This window comes from Mya arenaria, chromosome 6 (genome assembly GCF_026914265.1).
Source record: "Mya arenaria isolate MELC-2E11 chromosome 6, ASM2691426v1".
NCBI lineage: Eukaryota > Metazoa > Mollusca > Bivalvia > Myida > Myidae > Mya > Mya arenaria.
Window position 1 is genome coordinate 69,029,546 of NC_069127.1, and position 9,433 is coordinate 69,038,978.

Consider the following 9,433-nt stretch of genomic DNA (forward strand, 5'->3'; position numbering starts at 1 on the left):
TGATTAGAAGCCGTTATGGGCCGAATGAAATTTGGATTTTTTAAAGATCCCTTGATACTTGACACATTCAGAGACAGGACATGAATTTGTTTACTATGCTTATATATAATATGCAATGCAATATAAAGCACTGTATGGAAATAATTAGTAAATAAAACCTGACCTTTGTGCTCTGGGTATCTGAATTACATGCAACATGTCAATCAAAAATATGCCAAACTACATGGAAACCCTTACAATTTATGTATGACAAAGTTTAAGAACAGACACAGCCACCTTGACTCAATGCATAGGACACATAGGCAATGATAGCCACTACATGCTTAATGAATGTTAAGATGACGGAATTGCATAGGAGGTAACGGAATTGCATAGGACACCTAGGCAATGATAGGCACTACATGATCATTCAATGAGCGTTAAGGTGACAGAATTGCATATCGATTCAAGTCAATGGAAAGGGCAAATAAAATACTGATTGGAATGGTTAATGAACTGGATTGAACTACTCTGGTACAATTCTCAGTATTGTGCAAAGTGATCTCGATCTTTATCAAGTTCAACTAATGTCACAAAAATTTGTATGGCATACTCCAGATCATTATTATAATATATTTTATGTTAAAATCAATGGCATGCCTAAATGAAATTACCTTTTAGTTTGACTTGTGCGTCATTGACAAGGCAGCTACCACTTGAACATGTTTAAGAACGAAGTTAGCTCGAAAATGAACTTCCTCCATTATCACAATAATTGCTTGATCCTCCCCTGAGGACTTTGATGGTGCATGTTATCTTCCTGAAGCAAACATTTTAATATTCATTGCCTTCTACAGCATCTTCCCCTAGGAAGCAACATAGAGGCTGGCCAAAATGAAACTGATGTGCTTCCAGTATCTCAACATGAACTTTATCCATATATGACGACTAAGTTAATTTGTTAATTACATTTTCAACAAAGCATAAACCTTTGCAGGCTGATATTCAATGAATAGTCTGTCATGTAATATTTCATTTGAATAATGTTTAGAATGGAACCGCTATTTTTTTAAACAGAAGAGGTCATGACATTTTATAATCATTGTATCAATACAGCAAAATTTACTTCCCGATTTTTTCTAAAGACTGAGTATATATCATCACCTTAGTGCAATAACTCATTAACTGTAAAAGGAAGTAGAGGCAGATATAGAGATCTTGCACTAAGGTAAGGATATATGCATGTAAATATCACTCATAGGCAGACAGACTAATTATAAGCGTGAATCAGTTGAGTAAAATCACATGCATAAACATAATCATTTTCAAAATAAATAAAAACTATTATTCTTTTAGATGCACCATACTGATTTTAACTCCAAATGGAAATAATTTCACAAAAGATTAAGCCTATGTCTAATATTGAAACCATACCTGAACTTAACGGATGCACACAATACTCTCTTCTCTGCAAGGGAGGTATGTGCTACCTGAAGAGGCACCACTTCAACAGAGAATGGGTTGACCAGCGACTGTCCCAGATACACATATTCCCAAGGTTCTTTATCCTAGATGCCAGGACCAAATTGGTGTTGTGAGTCAACACTTTGTGACATCCATTGTAACATGTCCTGACCACATCCTTTAATGCAAGGCCATGCTTGTGATGGCATTCTTTAACTTCAATTGGTTGTGTAGTTGGTAAGTATACAGTGTTGCATGTCACAGACAGCAAGAGTCAGTAACATTTTAGCCTCATCCCCAGCCTTAACGGACAGTCGTTCAGGTTTATTGTAGGTTGTTGTATCACTGTCATCTAACAGGTCATTTATGGATGACATCTGAAAAAAGTCATTGTGCAGAGCTGATTAATTTACATGTCTTTTAAAAAATATTAGAAATGAGGGGAAAGACTTGGAACATAAGGACTTTTAATCGCAGTAAAAGGTAAGTTAAAGATTTATATCATTGAAGCAGATTTAAACTCCAATATCAAATTTCTAACCCGTACAACTATACACTAAAGGCATTTTATGCAAGACTGAAACCTGTTCAACTCCAAGAGCTTGAGTAAAAGCTGTTCAACTCCAAGAACTTAAGTAAAAGCTGTTTAACTCCAAAATCAAGAATGAAAGCTGTTAAACACCGAGATCCTGAATGAAAGCCATTCAACTCCAAGATCAAGAATGAAAGGCATTCAACTCCAAGATCAAGAATGAAAGGCATTCAACTCCAAGATTAAGAATGAAAGCCATTCAACACCAAGATTGTCCACATTCAATATTGTTCATATATATATTGTTCAAGATGATATAAAGTTCAACTCCAAAAATTAAATGATATATTGTTTAACTCCAGATGAATAAAATACATGCACGGTAGATCAATGTTTAATTGAAAGCAAGTCATACAACTATGTGCTCGGTAGGTCACCTTTGTTGACAAAAAACACAGGCTATGTAGATCATGAACGCATCAACCGATAAAAAGTAAATCAATTCCTTTAAAATGTGCTCGGTAAATTAATCATCTATGTAAGAAATAGCGATTAAAGCCATAGTGCAGACATCAATATTTACATACACATGTTAAAACTGTGAGGCATTTCCTGTTAATGGGTCCTGCTTAGAAAGTCGCTATGTTCTAATGCACCAGTCAATTGTAGCCACGGCCCCTCCAGGTCCGGGGAATAGCGGGAACTTTGACTTTCGGTCTAGCCAAGACCGGGTAAAACCCCCGCCCTGCGAGGAACGAACTGATGGTAAAATCCCCGTCAAATTCCTCTGCATCCAGTGACCCTAAGTAAGGCACATTCCCCGCTATATTTGGCGCGGATATCCCCGGTATACCCCCGGACCTGGGGGTTGGGGGGCGTGGTTACAATTAACTGGTTCATAATTGTAGCAGTTGTCCCACAATTGCTAATACTTAGAAGTGTGCAAAAAATACCTCTAAAAAGCTGTCCACATCTTACTAAAATATTGATGCTTACTCGGGATTCCCAAAATACTGAACTACATTCATGGTACAACTACGTAGAAGGTCACCTAAGGTCACGAAACTGTGAACGCCACGAACGTCACGAATGCATAAATAAACGAAAAGCGAAATGTACGTCATCAAAATTAGCTAGATGAACTTCACAAATTCACAGCGTAATCTGAACAAATTAAATAATAGAATAAACATGCAGGTTCATGATTAAGGCTGCTTTATTTAGGTCACGCACATAAGCAACGCACATTGACAACCGGTAAACACCGATATTTGCACAAAGAACAACATACAATGTAGATAATGAAGCAAATTCAATAACTATCATGCCACGCACACGTGAAGCCGTTCGTGAGTAACAATCTGATTATCAAATACTTACAATACACAATTAATCGAGCTGATGTCCATGAGACACTCTTAGGCAGGGCGCTTACAAAATGGCGACGATCGGAAAATTGAAATGACTATGCTCAATACAGGCGGAATAATTTGTATTATATGTCTTATCGATATACGGCTTCAAAAAAGCATTCACTTTGTTCATTTGTTTATTGTTCAGTGAAATATTGTTTACATATCCTTTCATTTTCATATATCTAAACAGCTTCAGAAACGACAACAACAACTACTAAGACTACCACTACCACTTCCACACTACTAGTTACATCATGTGCGTTTTCAACAGATTGTTCAGGTATAGCGAATTCGGACTGCATCGATGGTACGTGCTAGTGTACAGACTGGTTTCGATATTACCCGGGGTCGAACATTTGCACAACAGGTACGTTTTGGATTATCTTCAAATTCTCAGGCATGTACGAAAGACGAACTTTCCGTGGAAACAAATGAGGAGAGTTAACATTTCACTTCCGTCTCTCTCTTACATTTTGTAGGTCCTGTCACGCTTTATATTTCACCTTGTAGGGTTTACGTTTGTTATTGGTCGGATGGTCATTCCTAAAAATGTCCGTTTCTTATAAAATGTAAATAAACGCTTATGAGTACTTTTCTGTGATATTATTTACGCAAGAAAAGTATCGCTTGCAGCGATTTATAAATCCCTAAACCGGAACGAAATTTCAGAATGGAATTCCATGCTTACCTTAATCGCTTACTTAGATGTTGTCAAATACTTGTTAAAGTCCATCTTTAACGGACGTTGAGTGATATACTGCAATATTGGTTAATGTTAGTGTATCTTTAGACGTATTTTAGAAACTGGTATTTATTCTTTGAGTAGTCTGGGCGCAACTACAGTTGAGAACACATATACCTAGTTTCAAATCAAGACCACGGGCAAAGTGCTTAAGGGGAAGCATCTGAACAAGTATCTCCGTCTGTACGCGCTTATTTTAGTTTGTTACATAATTTATTGATTTAAAACCAATAACGCTACTGTGTTTCACCCTCGTCCCCTTCCAATGACAAGGTTACTTTGTTAAAGACGGCGGTAAATAGAACTCTATGAATTAGAATCTTATCGGTTCTAGGGACGACATCGTGAATAATAAGATTATGAATTAAATATCTAATTCAAAAGGGAATGGCCTAGTTAACTGTATTTCAATCATGGCGTACTAAGAGCAGCGTACGGCATATAATTAGTATTTTGAATCACATTGTCAAAATGCTAAGCATTCTACTTGTATCCAAATTATAGCACGTTGCACGAACACAGGATATTCCATAGCAAATTATCCTTTGAATAAAAAAGACACAACATACAAGTGGCAATGTTTATTGGCAGTTTTGGTACATGTTTGTCTTCCTGAAGGTTATAAGATATAAGTTTCCTTATATATCTCAATGTAAAAAACATAAACTTCGGGCTGGAACATAATCGATTACTCGCGTTTCACGTCTATGACAACCATTCATTCCTTCATGTCCATGTTAAATGCAATTGATTAAAACAATAAAAAGTATGTCATGATATTCCTTAAACCAATCACTTACTTTGAACTTCAACCCCATTAATAAATTCTCGACACTCCAGAATTTGGCGTTATTTTATTTCAACAGAAAGTATATTAATCTCTGAGATAGTCGTATAATTTTTCTTCTGATTATGTATTGGACTAAATTTAAAGTATACAATCAGTTATTTGTTTGCTTTACTCAGTGGTTAACCAAATATTGACGTAGGGTTAGCCTAAAAATTAAAGAGCTCATCCTGAAACAATTCCGGGCTCTTGGTATCAAGTTATAACATACCTTTATGCATACAACATAGCAGATATTTAGTGCCCCCTGAAAACAAATGTCCTTACTTATAATCGTCACCTTAAGCTTACAAAATGCCTTAAGAAATCGGGTCATGATTAAAAATCTTAAACTATTATTGTGCAAAATAACATAATTTTGAACACAAAAATGTTTTGTTTCTAGTTTGTCCCTCTTCGTTTGGCGATACCCATACCCGGCGAGCAAGCAAGATCATGTGGACGAATATCATTATCCTAGATATAAGCCCAACGACCCTAAAGAATTGCTTCAACCAGTGAAGCGCTAGTCCCTCTTGTACTTGCGTTAATTGGAGCGCGTCCACGCAACGATGTAGGCTGGAAAAAGAAGTTCCGTCCTCCTACTATATGGGGTCGTCCGGCTGGGAGTGGTACACCCGAAACTGTGCATAAGTTCGTAGATCTTCTGTGTCTAACATGATGATTAGTCGTTACGGTCTTATAGGGCAAAACGATAGAAATCAACTATTGCGCGTTTATTATCCTTCGGAATAGATAATAATGCTAGAAACTTGTTCTGAAATGTACTAATTAACATATGATACTGTATTGTAATTAGTTTATTTTTTCCTAAAACATTCTAAAAAACTGAGGCATATACACTAGTAAACTGTGCAATTGCCTTGATATATGTCTATGCGTGTTACCGGTACGTGAAGTTTCAAGAAATCAACATTTGGAGGGAAATGTGAAACATTCCATTTAATCATTCTTGTTTAACTATATTAGGATTTGCATTGTGCAACTCTTAGAAGAAGACATACTTATGAGTATATGTTCCGAACTTTGATCAATATGATTCAGTATGGATACTGATAGAACAAATTAACCATTTGGTACAGTAATCTCATGCTATGGCTATATCGAATGAAGGACCAATTCAGGGAGAGAAGACAAAGGCTCGAACATAAAGAAACCGCAAAATGCAGAATAATTATTCAAGTACACATTATTTCTTATATTGTCTCGTAATGATGCTCAGAATACATCATATGTGAACATTTTTAAATTGTCTTACCATCTTACTGTTTTAAACAGTATTAGTTGGATTTTTGAAGTTTTGTACATTTTGTGGAACGGGAAGTCCTAAGAAAAAAATATTTTTCTGAAGGAAAGATAGAATTGGACATGATTTGTACAAATTGATCCATTAATTATGTATTTTTAGTAATAATAACTGATACAGTCCGAATCGCGATTGATTGGTTTAATGCATGTTTGTGTATTTTGCTCTAAACTTCGAAAAGGGAAACGGCAATTCGCTCATGCAACATATGCATTTTTTTCTGTTAATGTCGATGAATTAAGAACGGTAAAGCTTGTTCTAAAGTACATTTTAAGATAAAATATGTGACATCATTATAATCTACTAAGATAAATAGGTCAACAATTGTTTAACATTTCGTTAACCAAAGAACACAGTCAGGTAAATGTTGAATTGATTCAACTCGCCATAAATATGTTAACAAAATATACCACGTCCATGAACTATTATTTCTGTACACAATGCGTCTCATGATTTGTTTGTTTTATTGTGTAACTTGTCACTATTATTGTATAAATCTCTGACATTTGGCTTTTCGACAGACGGCCTTGTATAACATTAAATATTATGTTATGGTATGTATTAGTATGTTATGTATGTAAACAAGTATATTTTATAAATACATTTAGTATATTTTAAATAGACAAGATCAACATCACACACCAGGTCTCATATAGAAAGGTTAGATTATGCATTTAAAACTAATAATTGGTGTGTATTCTAAAGTAATTAGAACGTTAGACTCTATCTGTTGATAAAGAATCTAACACTTTCCCACTTTCCATTTCCCGCACTTGAAAAAAATACACGGAGGGGTCATAACTACAGTTTTAATCTTGCATCTTATTCAAAATTTTAGGAGTAAACAAGCTTAACATTGTCTCGTCACAAGACTCCCGCTCCCGACAAGGCACACGCCGTCATGGTCTTTATATATGGAGGTGCTTTCATTTCAGGCTCTGCAGACACGTATAACGGAGAGGAACTCGTCAATTATGGTAACGTCATCCTAGTAACGTTGAAATATAGATTTCGGGCCGCTGGGATTCCTGAGCACCATGGATGAGAACTGCCCGGGTAATTTTGGATTATGGGATCAGCGACTTGCACTAGAATGGGTAAATGACAACAAAGGATATTTTGGAGGAGACTCGGAGCGAATCACGATTTTCGTGGAATCTGCAGGGGCTATAGGTGTTGCGCTTCAATCCATGCACCCAAGTGTTAATGGAAAGATATTCCAAAGGGCAATTTGTGAGAGCGAGGTTTGATCGGTGATTTTTATTACTATGAACTTTACACGCGACATAACGTATATTGTAAATGCTATATCTGAGAGGGTGAATTGTATGAAAAAAAATTATATCATAATTTATTCGTAAAACTACATGTCTAAGACAGGGAAAAACTGATGGAAGTTTTGATTGAAATGAATGAAAATGTAACACGACTTGGCAACTTTTTTGACAACGGTTTTATGTTCCTAAAGAGTTGCAAAATATTTCATCACACAGAAACATCGAGGAAATTGACTTTTCCGAAGCATTAATTTCACAAATGGGTTTAATCAGTACGAAGGCGGTATATCCATGCAGTACTTCACCGGGGGAGATAACGAATACTTACAGCAAAAAAATCCGATTTCGATAACCTAATTCCTGACGCAACACTTGTAATTGGTAAGCTTCCGATCAAAGTAGTTCCGCTAATCGCTCATGAATACACAGACTGGAAGGATCTGTATAACAACAAAAATATACGACGTCAGTACGTACATATTTACGAAGATCTTCAGTTTGGTATTCCAGCAGTGGAAACTTCCCTTCTTCGCGCAGGAGGCGAAGGCCAGGGCGCAGAGTCCTTCAGGTTCCATTTCTTCCTTTCCCTGACCAACCGGTTTCCGACAATGATTGGAAATGCAGTGCACAAGAACATTCATATTTTTTTATATATCTCCCCTTTTCCTTCCATGAACCTTATATTTTTCTATAATGGGTTCTTGTCTGAGCCATCGCTGAAAAAGTACTAAAGGGATTAAAAAGACTCTTGAAAGGTATATAGATGGTAATAAAAGAAATTGCAGCACCTAAGAATCATATTTCTACCCTGTATATTTTAGTTAACACCCCTTAACCAGATATTCTCCGAAATGGGTTCTTATTCGGATTATATCTTTGTATATAGATGAATGGCAATGCCATTACTAATGTTAAAAGATCCAATTTCACGCAGTGTTTTTCTTCTGCTGAAATGTTTGGGTTTTAATTATTGCTATTTAATTTCATAGTTTACTATAACATTTAATTCCCAAACCTGCCAATATCTATGCATTTCATAAAAAAACCACCTGTGTATAATGATGCTACAACCATTCACCCTCACCTTCTACTAGTAGAACAATATTATCCTTTTAATTGATATTGGTGTACAAGTAGGTTTCAATGCTTTAAAGTTGCATCAAATGAACACTGAAAGTAATAGTTTCACGCGACGAACTTTCTATGTTGACGATTTTAAATAAAATTGTAATGTTACTGAAAGCGACACCTTTATGCTTGATATGCACGTATGATAAGGTTGTCTGGTATTGTTTTGCAAAAGCGAAATTGATTATTAACAAAGACATGCTTTTCCGGAAAAGACATCATGGTATCGTATCCAAGATTTCTGTGCACTGACAATTGCAAAGTGAGTTATAATCATCAAAACGTGATTTGACTTCCTTGAAACAGTAAAACATACATGACGAATGATTTATAAAGGTATATTCACCACAGGAAAGCATAAATAAACATGGCTTTTTTCATTTCATAGTTAACTCCCCAATACAACTTTTCCTACATAAACGCTCGGATGTAAACGGAGCGCAATCTTTTATTAAACAATGTTGTGATGATTGCTTCATTGGTTTTTTTTTAGCTCTAGGATACAGGCTTACTGACAGAAGTACCGCAAATCGAAATCAGGTATCAGATCTACTGATATGCGGCTTAAAATAATGCGAATAATTGGCCACTTTATCAAATGCGTTCAGAAGATTGAAACGTTAATGTGAATTTGAAAGCAAGCAGAAGGTTCTGAAATAAATCTGTTTGCGGATCGGTTGAGAATATATAAGTAAAGATAAGTACACAGAAAATGGGAATGTGTTAGCTAAAAACTAGTGCCT